Below are 19,550 nucleotides of genomic sequence, written 5' to 3'. Positions count from 1 at the left end.
AGGGTGGGGACAATACTTCTTGCTACCAATAGAAACGTCGATATCAACTGCGACGTGTATCTCATTCCTCACGTTATTCTTTACATAGTCGTCAGTCTTAATAAATAATAATAATTATTATTATTATCATTATTATTATTATTATTATTATTATTATTATCAAAAATAACAGGATACCCAAGTCAGAATTAGAAAACATCAAACAACAAGTACAACAAATACTGGAACAAAATATTGTGCAATCAGAAGAAGAAGAAAATACAGTAATGGACTCAAACATCCCAGAGCAAACAAAGAAAGAACAACATGCATCAATTAAACAATCAGAGGAAGCGAAATCTTAAAACAGCCACCAGAACAAGCACAAATAGAACATGAAGTGACACACAGGTTAGATATAGAAGAAAAATTTCAGCTGACATACATAGAATACAAAGACACAAATACAGACATTAGACCATTCTTGCATAGACCACCAAATATCCCACAAGTCGAAACAACAATAACAACTATCAACACAATCATACACAACAAAATAAATGAAAAAACAACTATGGAAGAGTTACAACTACTGGTGTCTGTAGGAGCACTCACTACACTAAATATACACACTAGGCAGAGATCAGAACAAACCAACACACAGAGGAAACCCGCAAAACCAGCATGACAACACAGATCAGAATAGAAAAACTGAGAAAAGACATCAGACAGCTAACACAATATATAAGAAATGAAATATCAGACAAGAAACGAAAAAGGTTACGTAAAATCTCACAACAAGAAGCGATAGAGCAATTAGATGAAAAGAAGCAGAAATTACAAGCATTGGCCAAACGACTTAGAAGATACAAAAAAAGTGAAAATAGAAGGAAACAAAACCAAAAATTCAACACAAACCAAAAGAAATTTTATCAGACAATAGATAACACATACATTAAAATAGACAACGCACCAAACATAGCAGACATGGAACACTTCTGGAGCAACATATGGTCAAACCCGGTACAACATAACAGATATGCACGGTGGATACAAGCAGAAACAGACACATACAAGATGTTACCACAAATGCCTGAAGTGATCATTTTGCAACATGAAGTCACCCAAGCAATTAATTCTACGCACAATTGGAAAGCCCCTGGAAATGATAAAATAGCCAATTTCTGGCTAAAGAAGTTCACCTCAACACTTCAAATCTAACTAAATTATTTAACAGTTACATTGCAGACCCATACACATTCCCTGATACACTTACACATGGAATAACTTACTTGATCAAGCAGACACAGCAAACCCAGCAAAACATTGCCCCATAACATGCCTACCAACAATATACAAAATATTAACTTCAGTCATTACACAGAAATTAATGACACATACAACACAGAACAAAATTATAAATGAAGAACAAAAAGGCTGTTGCAAAGGAGCACGAGGATGTTAAGAGCAACTGATAATAGATACAGAAGTGACATATCAAGCTAAAACTAAACAAAGGTCGCTACACTACGCATACATTGATTACCAAAAAGCTTTTGATAGTGTACCCCACTCATGGTTACTACAGATATTGGAAATATACAAAGTAGATCCTAAATATATACACTTCCTAAACATAGTAATGACAAATTGGAAAACCACACTTAATATCCAAACAAATTCAAATAAAATCACATCAAAGCCAATACAGATTGAGCGTGGAATATACCAAGGATACTCATTAAGTCCTTTCTGGTTCTGCCTTGCTCTGAACCCACTATCCAACATGCTAAATAATCCTTTCTGGATGTCTACAAAGTGCAAAATTGTCAATCTTTTAGGGAATACCACAACATTCGAAAACAATGAACCAAAACTGGCCTTCTTGACCTCGCCGCCTTCAGAAGCGCTCCTGTTACGTCCTGTGATGTCGAGAGGTGCGTTTCCTGGTACAAAACTATCCTCAGCGGCAGCTCAACATGTCGGATAATGGAAAACCTGAAAATGCACCTTGTGATCCAGTGCAACTCTGCAGAAACTGAAGATTGACAGGACGTGCCAAATACTTTGGATTAAATAACTTACAGGTTTGCTGCCGGGTGACGTCGTCGACCACCGCCGATATTTCGATAGGAGCACACCCTGCCATTCTCAAGGCACAACTGCAAGGAGGAAGCAATGTGCACGGGAATTTAATACCTCGCTTCACAGAGGAGAAAGATACCACACACAGAACAAGTAATCGCAGTGTCAACACACAACCAAAGATAACCAACATCAGAAATATCGAAAGTACTATTAATCAGCAGGTGAGGTAGCACTAATTCAGTCCCTCTGTTTTTTATGGGAGACAGAGCCGGATTCCAAACAGCACTTAAAGATGGTGGATTTTGTTTAAATGCTGCTTGGAATCCGGCTCTGTCTCTCATCAAAAAACAGAGGGACAGAATTAGTGCTACCTCACCTGTTGATTAACAGTACTATCGATATTTCTGATGTTGGTTATCTTTGGTTGTGTGTTGACCCTGCGGTCCTTTTCTGTGTGTGGTATCTTCCTTCTTTCTCCTCTGTGAAGCGAGGTATTAAATTCCCGTGCACATTGCTTCCTCCTTGCAGTTGTGCCTTGAGAATGGCAGGGTGCGCTCCTGTCGTAATATCGGCGGTGGTCGACGACGTCACCCGGCAGCAAACCTCTAAGTAATTTGAACATTCAATTCGCCGGGAAAAATTAAGGTCTCATAATTTGGATTACTTTGAGCAAGTGGTCTGCGATAGTAAAAACTTTGTTTTGTTGCTTGGATAGGTGTTATTGTTTTCGCTGTACTTCGTGTTTTTTTTCAGACAGTGCAGACATTTCAAAAATAAATCCTAGTCAGTTTCAGACACTGCAAAAAGTAAGTACTGTACTCATTATTTCTTCAGACGTGAATTTGTATTATATGGTATATAAAAAATCAACAAGAATGTTTTTAAATAAATTTATATAACGTCATGCTTAATTTTTATGGTCATATTTATCTACGTTTCAGGCCATAAATGCTTCTATGTTTCTCTGTTTTTAGGTCATTAAAATCCGGGCCCTCATGATCACTGTGAAGGGCAGAGAGATGCCACATACTCGTGTGAATTACCTTTACCAAAATCTGATATTGTTTGAAAGAGACGTTTTTGTGATGTCCACGTGACCAGCTGGTCGAATCGTGCAATATCCAGATTAGTGGACATTTTGATATGACAGAGACCCGATATTTGCTGCATGGGAATGTGAGGACAGACATCCTCGTCATCAAGGTTTCAGTCGACCGTTTCTGATAAACACAAAAGAGGACCACCACATGGTGCTCCAATCACATTGCAATCCATTCACATCTACGCCTGACATACGGGAATAAATAATGGACCCCAAACAACATTCTTTGTCACCCCACACTTTTGGTCGGAGACCAGCAGCAGCTGGACTGTGGAATTACTGTCCCACGCATAGGCTGCCTTAACACAACAACACGAACGGCTCCATTTGGGGATGTGACGTAACCGGGAGGCATGGATTGCTGATGAATGGCGTCGTGTTGTGTTCATCGACGAATCTTAGTTCTGCACTAACCCGGATGACTATCGCCGACCTTGCTAGAAGTTTTACTCTTCCAGTGGCTTGGAGACCCAAAGTGGTGCTACTCCTGCCGTCATGTAATGGGGAGCCATTGGATATGACTTCAGGTCACGGCTGGTTGAGACTGAAGGAATCCTTATGGCACAATGGCACGTCACGGATATCCTGCATCTTCATGTGTTACCTCTCATGCGACACTATCGTGATGCCATTTTTCAGCAGGACAATGCTCACCTACACATGGTACACGTCTCTACGAACTGCCTGCGCGATGTTGACGTACTTCCATCGCTAACAAGATCCGCACATCAGTCCTCCACAGAACATGTGATGTACCACCTCGGACGTTAGCTCCGTCCCATGCCATTGTCGAGGATATCAAAGGCCAATTACAACAGTTGTAGTCCAGCATGCATGCAGGCCAGATGTTCAAAAAATGTTCAAATGTGTGTGAATTCCAGAGGGAGGCGTATGTCATCGGTCTCTAGAGTTACACACTACTTAAACTAACTTATGCTAAGAACAGCACAAACACCCATGCCCGCGGGAGGACTCGCTCCAGGCGAGTTTAGGGACCCAAGATATAGGACAGTTAATACGCAGACAAAATGATTGGAACTCTGTAAACAACATAGCAGACGAAGCATCGAGAGTAGTACATGCGGCATACAAACAGGAGAGGCCATATACTAGAATACTGATCAGCAGTATATAGTAAACGACACATTACGAACACAGACACTGACTCGGATGCTAATCACACACAGGAACTGAAGGCGGGGTACACACATAGACGTAGTAAAAGTAAGCTAAGGTTCTCCAACAGTAAATCGAATCACTCTGAAGATGTAACTTTCTATGTAGTTGGTTGTTATACCATTTCGTAGCATGTAACAGTATCTGAAGATGTGACATTTCTTCTTCTTTCGCTGCATCAGGTGTCACTGGCTCGAAGTTTCGCCGTGTCTTCGCGCCTGATGCAGTTGACTGTAACATATTAAATCATCTCCCAATCTCCACTGTTACCTTAAGTTCGGAAAGACACTGTGTTACAATTAATCAATGCATTATTAATTAAGCATTACCGCAGTCGACACAACATATGTAACAGATGTAACCGTACACGTAGACGGTAAGAAAGGAAGAGCTGTCGCATCATATCTAAGGCCGCGCTCCAGGCCAGAGAAGGTACAAATTTATATTTATAACGGGGTACAAATTGCCAAGTTCTTTGTAAGCATTACTCGATTTTTTAATCGCTGAAATAACATCACATATCCTCTCAGGCCGTGAAGTTTAATTTAGTTTCCTCCTCCTTTTTCTGGGCAATTTACTTTTTTGGCAGGCAGCGTATTAATTAGCAAACCTCACTAACTGCTGATACGATCTGGTTTGCGTTGATGTTTCTCATTTGCTTGGGAGGAAATAAAACATCGAGGCTACAACTGTCTTGCATTCAAATCCAAATATTTATAATTTTGTTCTTACTAATTTTCTGTGCTTTTCCATTACTTCTTGTTTTCGTAAGTGGCATAGTTTCGTCTGATAGAATGATATTCCTGGTTGCAAAGTTGTTTCCTTGGTTTTAAACACATTTGTGCAGTGCCTTAAATGGAAATGAGCGTTTGGCGTCCTTGGCTGGGAGGCCCCTTGCGAGGCAGATCCGGCCGCTTTGGTGCAGGTCTTATTACATTAGACGCCACATTGGGTGACCTGTACGCCGGATGGGGATGAAATGATGATGAAGACAACACAACACCCAGTCCCTGAGCGGAGAAAATCCCGGACCCAGCCGGAAATCGAACTCGGGCCCGTAGGACGGCAATCCGTCACGCTGACCACTCAGCTATCGGGGCGGACAGCGCCTTAAATGAAATCATAGCAGTTTTTGTTTCAGCTTTCCACATTTTAATCTTCCCGGCGGGGTCAGGGATTTTCTCTGCCTCGTGATGGCTGGGTGTTGTGTGATGTCCTTAGGTTAGTTACGTTTAAGTAGTTCTAAGTTCTAGGGGACTGATGACCATAGATGTTAAGTCCCATAGTGCTCAGAGCCATTTGAACCAACCACATTTTAATCACATCCACTCAACACGTAGTGCACATCATCACACACTACATGTGCGTGCCCAGAATGGTAATCTCTCTCTCGCCAAACCCATTACATCAAAGATATAATAAAAAAATTCTCCTGTGGCTTCAACGTAAATATTTTCGCAGAAATCAATTACACAGATAAATACAAAGTATACGGGGCAATTTTGAATCAACATCACTTGAGTGCAAGCACACTTTCTACATGCGGTTTTGTACTAATACATATGTTAATGTGATGTAAAAAATATTACTTGAACCGTGGAATTCATTTTCAAAGAATATTCTTATTAATTTATTTTATTTACTAGCGATTCATCAAGAACATTAACACATTTAATCACACTATGTGAGCGTGGAAGTAGTTGCCAGGGAGTAACTGATGAAATCATAAACAAATGGTAATTTATTCACTTTAATGGTGACTAAAGTATTTTTTAAAAGAAACAGATTTAAAATTATAATCGGAAAGCACTCTCTAAATATCAAGTTACAATTTATTCAGAGGCAGAAAGAAACAAATTTCTGACTGTATGAGCTTTCCGGCTGAGAACCTTGCCGCTCCCTTTTCTCACGGCCGTAGTTACGACCGCTCACAACAACCTCTGAAAGACTACACTGGTGCACATATGCAACACTCCAGATTACTTTAAACTAAAAGTTCTAACAATTCACACAAGCACACAAACTATGTACCCCATAGGAGGGATGGAAATGGTACAAAACACTAAAATTAAAATATTAATTTTGCCACCGAAGGTGCAACTTGATTTTAGCTTCTAAGAAAAGTCTTACGGTGAAAGGATGGCAACTTTATATACTAAAATGATCATTTAAATAAAAGCCCAAAAAAATCTTATATAAAATTCTACAAGGTTAGCCAGTTAAGATGCTCTACAGTACACAGATACCGCCTCTCAAGATGATAGGCCGTTACACTCCAAGCAATAAATTCGTTAACACACCAAATCCGACAAACATGACAGAGGCAGCTCCGAACGGCAAACAGACATTAAATACCTAACAAATGCGGACGAGAGACAGACGAGGAAGCCGGGAACGAGAGACTGACCAAGAAAACAAGTAGAATTTAACAATAGTAAATCACACAACATATCACCAATCACTTAACTTCTGATAAACTGCGATTTCTCGAGAAGACCTGGCGCAGCACTCCCAAATCGCTCTCACGAACCGTCCGCTGCCAGCCGCTTCAACGGACGCAGGAAGACGCGCCGATCTCCCGTCTTTCCTGGTCCGCACCAACCGACCGACTGCCCGCTGCTTCGACCGCGACTGCTGCTCCGTCGCGACTACACTGCTGGTGCGTCTCCCACTCACTTCCGGACAAACGACGGCGGAAATACTGGCTCAGACCCAACCATGCAGAGGAAACACGTACACTGGCAAAACGACATCCCTGCAACAGGAAAGGACCGAGCCAAGCTCCACAAGATGGTAAATGAAGGGGCCCAGAAGCGCTCGGAGAACCAGTTACACCACGGCGTCGCAGCTCGTACCGGCCAGACTGATGTCGTGGGTTGACTCCTGTTGCTCTTGTGTCGGCCGCGAAGCCACTACCCCTCGCTATACGGCGAGGCCCACTGGACTCACGTGGCGACCTCACATGCGCCGACGCTCAAGGCGGACCAGTCATCTTGTGTCTCAGTGCGCGACCGACCAACCGATCGATCCAACCCCCAATGACCGTTGCCTGAGCAACTCGAGCAGACTCAGATGCAGGAAATAAGCCCTCGACCGGGCGACCAATCGTTGAGTTCTGCGCCACAAATTCAGACGAGAGGCAGACTAGCAAGCTGGGGACGAGAGACTGACCCCAGACTGACTCCAGACTCACCCAGACTGACCGCGACTGACCGACTGGCAAGCTTATAGCGCCCCTTAAATGCACGTGAACAAGCAACCTTTCCCCTTTCCCACCAGAGGGAGACACCAAAGCTGCGATTGCCACAGCGGTGCCACCGCCAGAAACGGAGGGCGACCACTTCACATTACGCGCTGCGGCGCGCTCTTCAAAACAGCAATTTTTACCACGGCTCATTACTGTATGTGAAGTTTTGTTGGATCGTGTTGTATACTAGTGTAGTCAACCGTGTTCTTCAGTAGAAAAAAAAATGTGTGTGAAATCGCTAAGCTTACACACTGATTAACCTAAATTATCCTAAGGACAAACACACACACCCATGCCCGAGGAAGGACTCGAACCTCCGCCGGGACCAGCCGCACAGTCCATGACTGCAGCGCCTTAGACCGCTCTGCTAATCCCGCGCAGCTCTTCAGTAGAGAATGACAGTGCACCATTCAGCAGTTTCATTACAAATCCGAGATGTTTCGTTTCTGATGAAGTTGAAGTCTCCCCTTCAGCAAAGTAATACAGGCGAGTTAAGGTGTGTACCCCGACTTTTCCTTAGAAACGCTCGCAGTGAGAGGAACCGCCAGCGGGGACTTCTGGAGTCCCACTGGAAACAGCCACTCCGGAACGCGACACAAAGGACTGTTTGCGCTCTGGCTGCCATATTCTGGCGGGACGAGTTGGAAAATTGCGGAGCGCGAGGAGTTGTCCCTGTGAGCGGTACGGGAAACGCGGCGGGTGCTCCGAGTGTAATATACGTGGAGGCGAGCGGGCCAAACCGCCGATCTGTGTGTTCTTCCCTGGCGCAGGTCGCGGGCGGTTATTTACAGTTCCTTTAGGCCGCCCACCGCCCTTCCAGTATTTCTTTCCTCCTCTGTTCTCGGCAAACAGGCCGTCTCGTCCCCGCTACCCCCACTGCGGATCCTGCACCCTTTCCTCCACCACACTCCCTTCCTCCAATTTGATTATGCAAAGTGCGTTGCTGGCTGTGGTTTCCGCCTGATGTAATTTTGCTCTCCGAATTCAGCAAAACGTGTTCCATACTGATTTGCAGCGCGAGTCGGGTTTACGTGTGGGCGTTCCACCGACGCAACACGTCTTAAATGGGGACACTGTTCCGAATAAACTGTCGTACGAGTACGGGTCAACTTCATAACATAGATATGTGTCGAAAATGAAATTTCACTTTACAGCAGAACGTGCAAAACTGTGTGTCACACTGGGAATCGAAGGCAAGTGTTCCAGGTCCGCGTCCCCGTCGGGCGCACATTTTCAATCCATCAGCAGGTTTCCAGTCAGCGCACACTCCGCTGCACTGTGAAATATCACTCTGGAAACAATCGAATATACTGTGGCTAACCATTTTTCTGCAATGTCTTTTCTTTTGGGAATGGCACGACACCTCAGATGACCTCCATAGTAGTTACTACACTTTACTCTCCGACAAGACGTTTATTTATTTATTTATTTATTTATTTATTATTATTTTTCTAGAGAGAGAGAGAAAGAGAGAGCGGCTCCCCGCCGGAGTGGCCGTGCGGTTCTAGGCGCTACAGTCTGGAACCGAGCTATCACTACGGCCGCAGGTTCGAATTCTGCCTCGGACATGGATGTGTGTAATGTCCTTAGATTAGTTAGGTTTAATTAGTTCTAAGTTCTAGGTGACTGATGACCTCAGAAGTTAAGTCGCATAGTGCTCAGAGCCAGAGAGCGGCTACATTTCAGTAAATAGGGCCCGCCATCGGATGAATGTTGTGTGTCCACTACTAAAGAAACATCACCAACTTGATCTCTTACTTGCAAGATATTGTGATTAATTGCGCTTAATTGGCATAGTACGCAGTTGTGACCTTCTGAATTTACTGCTTTCAAACATTCGCGCCCACCGGTTGTTTGTCACTCGCTTCTTCAGCAAGCTTCATCGTCAATCACGTCCTCGTTTTTGCATCCCTGCTCTATTGTACCAATGAAGCTTTTTGACGAAGATAATGGTGGTGAAGGGACAGCCTCATTATCGTTATCGTCATCCTCACGTGAAGAAGCGTCGAGCGTTAGTCCACTGTTTTCCTCTAGGAGGTCTGTTCAAAAAAATCCGGAACTTTGTCCACAACATTTTTCTACGCTTATTTTTTACTTATTGTGCATGGTATCCGTCAAAATACTCTCCTCCACAATTGATACACCGCTCCCAACGCCGTTTCCTTTTCCTGAAGCAGTCTTTGCACGCCACTTGCTGAATTTCGCAAAGTGCCGTCTGTGAATTTTCTTTTATCTCGACTATCGTTGAAATATTTGTCCTTTCGACGGGGTTTTCAACTCTGAAAATAAGAAAAAATGTGCAGGGGCCAGGTCTGGAGAGTACTGAGGATGAGGCAGAACAGTGATTTTGTTTTTTGTGCCATATTCACATACCAACAGGGGTGCGTTATCGTGATGCATGAGCCGTGAACTGTCTCGCCACACTTCAGGCCGTTTCCTTCTCATATTTTCTCGCAGGCATCGCAACATGTGCCGATAGTACCATCGATTAGCAGGTTGTCCCCGTAGCACGAATTCATGATGAACCTATCCTTCTAACTAGCAGCAAGGCTTTCACATGTGACCTGGCCTGAAGAGCTTTTTCTATTCTTGGAGAACCTTTCCCGATCCATGGTGAAGATTGAACCTTGGCCTCAACATCATAACTGTAGACCCGCATCTCATCACCAGTAATGATTCTCTTAAACAACATTTCGTTCTCATTTGCGCGATCCAAAAGCTCTTCACACATTGCGAGGCGAAGGTCTTCCTGGTCTTCACTCATGAGCTGTGGGACGAACTTTACGGCAAGACGAAGTTTAAAGGCAGATTTGCACGCTGTGTGGTTATTTAGGAAAAAGTCGTAGTTATAAGTTGAAAAATAAATATATATTAAAAAACCACAGATGAAATCCACGGCTGTGTAAGCATTGCCTGCAGCCGCTGGAAAACAGAGGAAGAATTACGATCGTCAGATGACGAAAGTGTAGGTTACCTTTTGTTTGATAGGTCCTGTATAGATCGGACGTGTGTGGCACACCGCCATTAGCATTGTATTATTTCAATGTTTTATTCACGAGTTGCAATCAATCACTGGCACTCGTAATCACATGATGTAAGTGTGTTTTTAAACTATGTTTCTATCTCAGAACATAATTATTATTAATCCATGTATGTTTTATTTTGTGTCACTAGTTATTTGTAAGATTGTTGAGTGTCTTGGTGGCTTGGCAAAGAAAGGATCCGTAAATTGAAAAGATAGTCGTCCACCACGAACCATCGACGTCTTCGGGTGCTGATCTCAAATACGAAGTCCGATGTGGTCATAATTAACATAACGGACAAAGATGCCTTGCCCAAGCACATAAAAAAAGGCAAAGTTTGTAAAATATCAAACATAATTAATATTGCATACTGTTATCTCTCTTCTGTGTGTGTAAATTTTAGGTACGAAAAAGACCAAAACATAAATAAAAAAAATTATATTTATAGAAGCATTCCAAAAAATGGTTCAAATGGCTCTGAGCACTATGGGACTTAACATCTAAGGTCATCAGTCCTCTATAACTTAGATCTATTTAAACCTAACTAACCTAAGGACATCACCCACATCCATGCCCGAGGCAGGATTCGAACCTGCGACCGTAGCGTAGCGGCCGCGCGGTACCAGACTGAAGCGCTTAGAACCGCTCGGCCACGCCGGCCGGCGAAGTATTCCAAGATGCTGCGTCGGGACTTCATTACATGATCCAACTGAAATGTTACAATCTTCTGAAATCTCCCGGACAATCACTCTTTCATTGGCACTCACTATTTCGTTGAGTTTCCCAGCATGAACGTCGCCGCTGGGCGTCGTAGGGCGCCCTGAACGAGCGCCCCCTTTAACTTCCGTCCGACCGTTTTCAAACCGTGTGAACCACCGAGTACGGCTTAAGCACTCAACACCGAGGCTTCCTGCATCATTTATTGTGCCTCTGTAAAGGTTTTCTCGAGTTTTACGCAAAATTTAAAGCAGACGACCTGCTTCTTTAACTCTGCCACCTGGAAATTTGCGAACTTGCCCACACAACGTTCTGCACAATACAACACTGAACAATAACTAACAGACGTACAACAGCGAAACTTCCGGAAGTTAAATACTAAACACAGGCGTGTGCAGGGATGCCAACCGCATTTCGCTCCGACACACCATTGGCACGAAATTAAGAATGTTCCGGAATTTTTTGAACAGATCCCTTATACAGGGTGTTTGGGGAGGAAAGGTCAATATTTTACACAGTGATAGTATAAGTAATTCTGAACAAAAATGTTATATGAACATTTTCCGCAAATGCTTCGTTAGGGAGGTATGGGTATTGAAAGGAATTTTAATTCTGCAAAACTGACGTGCACAAGTGAACGTAAACGCAATACAACTAGACCGTAACGTGATTTTCTTGAAAACAGTGTTACAGAGACGTACAGTTATGTTACACATGTTACATAATCTTAATTTATTTTGCATTAATACATAATCCATTAACACATGCATGTGACATTATTCAGTTGAAAAAGACGTACCGCGTCTTTTACAAACGGCTTCAACACTTATCGTACAGATGTTGTACAATTCACAGAACAGGTTCGAATATCCCGCCGTGAACGTCAATGCACTTTTGTATGTATTTATGTGTGTGAATTCCTAAGAGACCAAACTGCTGAGGTCATCGGTCCCTAGACTTACACACTACTAAATCTAACTTATGCTAAGAACAACACACACACACACACCCACGCCCTCCGGCGAGAGGGGCCGCGCAATCAGTGACATGGCGCCCTAAGACCGGGCGGCCACTCCGCGCTGCTCCACTTTTGCGCTCTAGTGATAGTATGTTGTGTTGCTTGTTCAGTTGCCTGTGGTTGGTTCCTAATCAATTCAGCAGCGTCCATGATGCAACGAAGCAGTTCATCTCGTGTATTTACCTTCACTTTCTGCACCTCTGATTTCATCCAATCCCATAAACAGAAATCTAAATGTGTGAGGTCAGGTGATCTTGGAGGCCAGTTAACAGCACCGCCACGGCCAATCCAGCGATTAGGGTAGGTGCGGTTGAGATGGTCCCTCACACGTAAGGTAACATCTGGAGGGACACCGTCATGTTGACAGTACATTCCAGTTCGCTTGGCTAAAGGAACGTCTTCCATAAGTTCCACAAATAAATTTTCCAAAAAATGCGGGTACTTCTCTCTTCCGTCAATCGCTGACTGATAATAAATGGACCTATCAAAAGGTTACCGATCATGCCGCACCAAACATTTATGGCAAAACGAACATGGAAATTGCTATCCACTGAAGCGTGTGTATTTTCCCGAGTCTATAATTATTGCGTGTGTTGTTTATTCTATGTCGTGAAAACTGGGCTTAGTCAGTGAATAGTATATATGCAAGCAAATGACTATTCTCAATTACCCAGTAATAGAACGTCGCCAACGTGGAGACTTTGGGCACGCTGTATGTGGAACGGACACAGGTTTTGCGCAATTTAATGTTTCCCGTACACATGTCTGTGGGACATTCATACACGGGGACGTTCTTCGTATGCTCGTACTGGGACTTCGCTAACGCTTGCGACAATTCCAAAAAAAAAAATGGTTCAAATGGCTCTGAGCACTATGGAACTTAACTTGTGAGGTCATCAGTCCCCTAGAACTTAGAACTACTTAACCCTAACTAACCTAAGGACATCACACACATCCATGCCCGAGGCAGGATTCGAACCTGCGGCCGTAACGGTTGCGTGGTTCCAGACTGTAGCGCCTAGAACCGCTCGGCCACCCCGGCCGGCTGTTGACGTGCACGCTCGGACGAAAAATGTCTACTTGGAAGAGAGCCTGTTGCACGCAAAGTGATAAACAATTTGGTAAACACCCTGCGATCAGGTAATCTTCGAGTCGTAAAGCCCTTGTGGTATCCTCCTCTTGCGGCGGTAGCACTACCGTCGCATAAGCCATAAACATACACCATATCTGCGTATTCCTCATTACTGTACAAAAATGGTTCAAACGGCTCTGAGCACTATGGGACTTAACATCTGTGGTCATCAGTCCCCTAGAACTTAGAACTACTTAAACCTAACTAACCTAAGGACATCACACTCATCCATGCCCGAGGCAGGATTCGAACCTGCGACCGTAGCAGTCGCGCGGTTCCGGACTGCGCGCCTAGAACCGCTAGACCACCGCGGCCGGCCTCATTACTGTAGACATGTGGCATTGTTAGCAGAACTTGTACGAACGCAGTTAACACGATACACTACATCTAACCGATCCGTCGCCGGTATACCACACAATGCGGCTTACACGGCACAACTGCGCAAACAATGGTTGATTGTACTACGTACGTCACATGACCATAATACGTAGTAGGTTGCATAGCGTAAACATGGCATGTACCCTAGCATTCTTTGCAAGGAAATCACGTTACGATCCAGTTGCATTGCGTATACGTTCACGTTGTGCACATCAATTTTGCAGAATTAAAGTTCCTTTCAATACTCATACCTACCTGATGAAGTATTTGCGGACCTATGTTCATATAACATTTTTTGTTCAGAATTACTTATACTATCACTGTTTAAAATATTGAACTTTCCTCCCCAAACACCCTGTATATACACTCCTGGAAATGAAAAAAAGAACACATTGACACCGGTGTGTCAGACCCACCATACTTGCTCCGGACACTGCGAGAGGGCTGTACGAGCAATGATCACACGCACGGCACAGCGGACACACCAGCAACCGCAGTGTTGGCCGTCGAATGGCGCTAGCTGCGCAGCATTTGTGCACCGCCGCCGTCAGTGTCAGCCAGTTTGCCGTGGCATACGGAGCTCCATCGCAGTCTTTAACACTGGTAGCATGCCGCGACAGCGTGGACGTGAACCGTATGTGCAGTTGACGGACTTTGAGCGAGGGCGTATAGTGGGCATGCGGGGGGCCGGGTGGACGTACCGCCGAATTGCTCAACACGTGGGGCGTGAGGTCTCCACAGTACATCGATGTTGTCGCCAGTGGTCGGCGGAAGGTGCACGTGCCCGTCGACCTGGGACCGGACCGCAGCGACGCACGGATGCACGCCAAGACCGTAGGATCCTACGCAGTGCCGTAGGGGACCGCACCGCCACTTCCCAGCAAATTAGGGACACTGTTGCTCCTGGGGTATCGGCGAGGACCATTCGGAACCGTCTCCATGAAGCTGGGCTACGGTCCCGCACACCGTTAGGCCGTCTTCCGCTCACGCCCCAACATCGTGCAGCCCGCCTCCAGTGGTGTCGCGACAGGCGTGAATGGAGGGACGAATGGAGACGTGTCGTCTTCAGCGATGAGAGTCGCTTCTGCCTTGGTGCCAATGATGGTCGTATGCGTGTTTGGCGCCGTGCAGGTGAGCGCCACAATCAGGACTGCATACGACCGAGGCACACAGGGCCAACACCCGGCATCATGGTGTGGGGAGCGATCTCCTACACTGGCCGTACACCACTGGTGATCGTCGAGGGGACACTGAATAGTGCACGGTACATCCAAACCGTCATCGAACCCGTCGTTCTACCATTCCTAGGCCGGCAAGGGAACTTGCTGTTCCAACAGGACAATGCACGTCCGCATGTATCCCGTGCCACCCAACGTGCTCTAGAAGGTGTAAGTCAACTACCCTGGCCAGCAAGATCTCCGGATCTGTCCCCCATTGAGCATGTTTGGGACTGGATGAAGCGTCGTCTCACGCGGTCTGCACGTCCAGCACGAACGCTGGTCCAACTGAGGCGCCAGGTGGAAATGGCATGGCAAGCCGTTCCACAGGACTACATCCAGCATCTCTACGATCGTCTCCATGGGAGAATAGCAGCCTGCATTGCTGCGAAAGGTGGATATACACTGTACTAGTGCCGACATTGTGCATGCTCTGTTGCCTGTGTGTATGTGCCTGTGGTTCTGTCAGTGTGATCATGTGATGTATCTGGGCCCAGGAATGTGTCAATAAAGTTTCCCCTTCCTGGGACAATGAATTCACGGTGTTCTTATTTTAATTTCCAGGAGTGTAGCACGTCTTCATTCGTGAAATTGTCTGTGATTTCTGCAACGATACTGTAAGGCACTATAAGAGTTGTTCAATAACCGCATATAGCGATGCTTACCAGTTGCGACTTCAGAAGCTCTACTTTTCCGATGTGTGAATATTGCGTTTTGACATTTATTTCCTAGCAGTTTTAGAGCTGCTGCACTACATGTTATTGGTTCATCGGCTTTATCAGCACAGTCCTCTTACTCGCCCCGCAGCACAGCACTTCGCATTCGGCCGTTACGCGCGTGCAGTGGTGTGGAGCTAGTGACAACCTTTGCGCGCACAATTTAAAAGCTGTATGAGTAGAAACTCATAATTATTTGCTGTCAGAATTATGACCCAAATCTTCGCGTGTAATCGATTGCTGGGCCTGATATCTTACAAGTGTGTTTTTATCTCGTTAAAATACGAGGTAAAATTGGTGACGTCATTACATTTAGCCGGCACCACCGACCTCCATCGCACAGCGAAATTTAGCTAGGCAGCCGAGGTCGCGGACACCGTTGTCCACATAGCACCACGTGGAGGTGGGGCTGCGTGGAGCTCTTTCGTCCTCTTTTATATAAAATACAGCTGTGATTACTTCTTGATATTATAATACATGAAACATCGAAATGGAAAATTATACCTTTTTTTAGTTTTGAAGAAGAAAATAAAAAAAGGTAGGATACATTAGTGCTGGTTATAGTTGTCCCTTCACCAGCGCCGCCCAGAGAAATGGTGTGTGAATGTATCCTTGAACCGTACGTCGCTGGGCAGTGCATCATCCCATTGTTAGTTTAATACACAACATATTTCACGTCTTGGATGTCACGATTCGATTCATCTGTCGCATAACTCTTCTAATACCTGCGTTTTGTTACCGCTTTTGCACTGTATGTACGTTAATTAGCTAGGTTACCTGTGTTGAGTTATTTTCCACGGAAGCGCCAAAGAAACTGCTACAGGCATGCGCATTCAAATACAGAGATATGTAAACAGGCAGAACACGGTGCTGCAGTGAGCAATGCCTGTGTATGACTACAAATATCTGGCGGTTACTGCTGCTATAATGACAGGTTGTCAAGATGTAAGTGAGTTTGAACGTGGTTTTATAGTCGACGCACGAACGATGGGACACAGCATCTCCGAGGTAGCGATGAAGTGGAGATTTTCTCGTACGACCATTTCAAAAGTGTCGTGAATATCAGGAATTCGGTAAAACATTAAATCTCCGACATCGCTGCGACCAGATAAAGATCCTGCAAGAACGGGATCAACGACGACTGAAGAGAATCGTTCAGCCTGACAGAAGTGCAAACCTTCCGCAAATTGCTGCAGGCTTCAATGCTGGGCCATCAATAAGTGTCATCGTCCGAATCATTCAACGAAACATCATTGATATGGGCTTTCGGAGCCGAAGGCCAGCTCATGTACCCTTGATGACTGCACGACCCAAAGCTTCACGCCTCGCCTAGCTCCGTCAATACGTACATTACCGCTGTTGATGAGTGGAAACACGTTGCCGGATCGGACGAGTCTCGTTTGAAATTGTATCGAGCGGAAGGACGTGTACAGGTATGGAGACAACCTCATGAATCCGTGAACCATGCATGTCATCAGGGGACTGTTCTAGTTGGTGACACGTACGTAAGCATCCTGTCTGATCAGCTGCATCCATTCATATCCATTGTGCATTCCGGCAGACACGTGCAATTCCAGCAGGACAATGCGACACGCAATTCCAGCAGGACAATGCGACACCCCACACGTCCAGAATTGCCACAGAGACGCTCCAGGAATGGTCTTCCGAGCTTAAACACTTCCGCTTGCCACCAAACTCCCCAGACATAAAAATTATTGAGCGTATCTGGGACGCCTTGGAACGTGCTGTTCGGAAGAGACCTTCACCGCCTCTTCACCGCCCCCTCCCTCCCCCGTACTCTTACGGATTTATGTACAGCCCTGCAGAACTACACGATGTTAGGCAGGTGTACCAATTTCTTTGGCTCTTCAGTGTATTTTATTTGTGTGTTTCTATTTCAACATGTAGTGTCGTTTTTTGTGAGTCTCTTTTTTCTTCATTTTACGTGTCTTAACTCTAGAAATAGCAACGCGAGATGTGGTTCATGAAAGACAGAGTTCGACCCCATCAAAGCTGGACAGTGTTTGATGCCCCGGAGGATACTTTGGGGGCCGCATTCTTCCTCTGGGGTACCCAGAGGCCACTGGCATGTCCCTCGATTAGTCGCCATACCCTCCGGATCTGCTCACATGCGACTCGTTTTTGTGGGGCTATATAAAGGCAAGGTGTACAGCAATAACTCCAAAACCATTGCTGAGCTGAAAATAGGCATTCAGGAGGTCATTGACTGAATCGATTGTGTGACATCTCAGTTGGTCACGCAGAATTTCACTATTCGTCTCCGCCACATCATCGCCAACAATGCCACGCTTATCGAACATGTGATAAACTGAATCCGAATATATGTAGTGACGTTTACGTTGAATAAAGTATGTTCACGCCGTAGTTTGCAACTAATTTATGTTTTGTGTCATATAGTTCAATAATTGTCACACTGTAAGTAGATAGTGATGCATAGGTAGGACCCAGGACGTAAAAATATCTCTTAGCATCACCTTAGCAATACAGGCATTTTCCATAATGTGTACACCAAGGTAGGGCTACTTAAACATAAAAATTTCGTTAACTGTCGCTGGCTGTTATTCACAGTTCAGTTCACGACCAACACTTAAATTTTTGGTTAAATTTTACTGAAAAATTTAAAACAATTACGGAATCTGGTATACAAAATCATTACAAAGAATAAACATGCCTAGGGGCTGTGGCTAAGCCATGTCTCCGCAATATCCTTTCTTTCAGGAATGCTAGCTGTGCATGGTTCGCAGGAGAGCTTCTGTTAAGTTTGGAAGGTAGGAGACGAGGTACTGGCAGAAGTAAAGCTGTGAGGACGGGGCGTGAGTCGTGCTTGGGTAGCTCAGTTGGTAGGGCACTTGCCCGCGAAAGGCAAGGGTCCCGAGTTCGAGTCTCGGTCCGGCACACAGTTTTAATCTGCCAGGAAGTTTCGTCCCATTTGTTGACTCAGGGATCGAGACGTGGCTGCACGATCGGTTACAGCCATGCGGATAAGATGCCTGTCATCTCTACTGCTAGTGATATGTGGTCGTTGGGATCCAGCACGGAGTTCCGTATTACCCTCCTGAAACCATCGATTCCATATTCTGCTAACAGTCATTGGATGTCGACCAACGCGAACAGCAATGTCGCGATACAATAAACCGCAATCGCGATAGGCTACAATCCGACCTTTATCAAAGTCGAAAACGTGATGGTACGCATTTCTCCCCCTTATACGAAGCATCACTACAACGTTTCACCAGGCAACACCGGTCAACTGCTGTTTGTGTAGGAGAAATCGGTTGCAAACTTTCCTCATGTCAGCACGTTGTACGTGGCGCCACCGGCGCCAACCTTGTGTGAATGCTCTGAATAGCTAATCATTTGCATATCACAGCATCTTCTTCCTGTCGGTTAAATTTCGCGTCTGTAGCACGTCATATTTGTGGTGTAGCAATTTTAATGGCCAGTAGTGTAAAAGATGGGCGTATAGTACCCCCCACCCCCCGCCTACCTTGATACTGGGAGGGTTAATCCATTTGGGTATTTATGTTCCATTCATCCTTTGCTAATTTTGTCAGACTGCAGTTTTAAATACATGTTTTACGTGGAGCGTAGCTCAATAATTGGCTGTCCTACTTAACAGGGTCACTGGTTTCTGTTCTAATTTGTCTGTGTGTCGCTATTTCATCATTTAATGTCCGTCCTACTGCTTGTCTCAGGGGTAAAATGTTGGCCTGCCACACAGTGGGCTCGGGTTCGA

General features: G+C 45.0%; 1 protein-coding gene across 1 annotated transcript in view; it reads left to right on the top strand.

Moving 5' to 3' along the window:
• The first annotated feature begins 3,041 nt into the window (after positions 1 to 3,041).
• LOC126419876 (high affinity copper uptake protein 1-like) overlaps positions 3,042 to 19,550 on the top strand; it is a 467,132-nt gene continuing 450,623 nt past the window's right edge. Inside the window, exon 1 of the mRNA XM_050087126.1 lies at positions 3,042 to 3,101. The gene's annotated coding sequence lies outside the window, so the exon portion shown is untranslated. The remainder of the gene's footprint in view (positions 3,102 to 19,550) is intronic.

Source organism: Schistocerca serialis, chromosome 9 (genome assembly GCF_023864345.2).
Source record: "Schistocerca serialis cubense isolate TAMUIC-IGC-003099 chromosome 9, iqSchSeri2.2, whole genome shotgun sequence".
Lineage (NCBI taxonomy): Eukaryota > Metazoa > Arthropoda > Insecta > Orthoptera > Acrididae > Schistocerca > Schistocerca serialis.
This window is presented reverse-complemented; position numbering and strand designations above follow the sequence as displayed.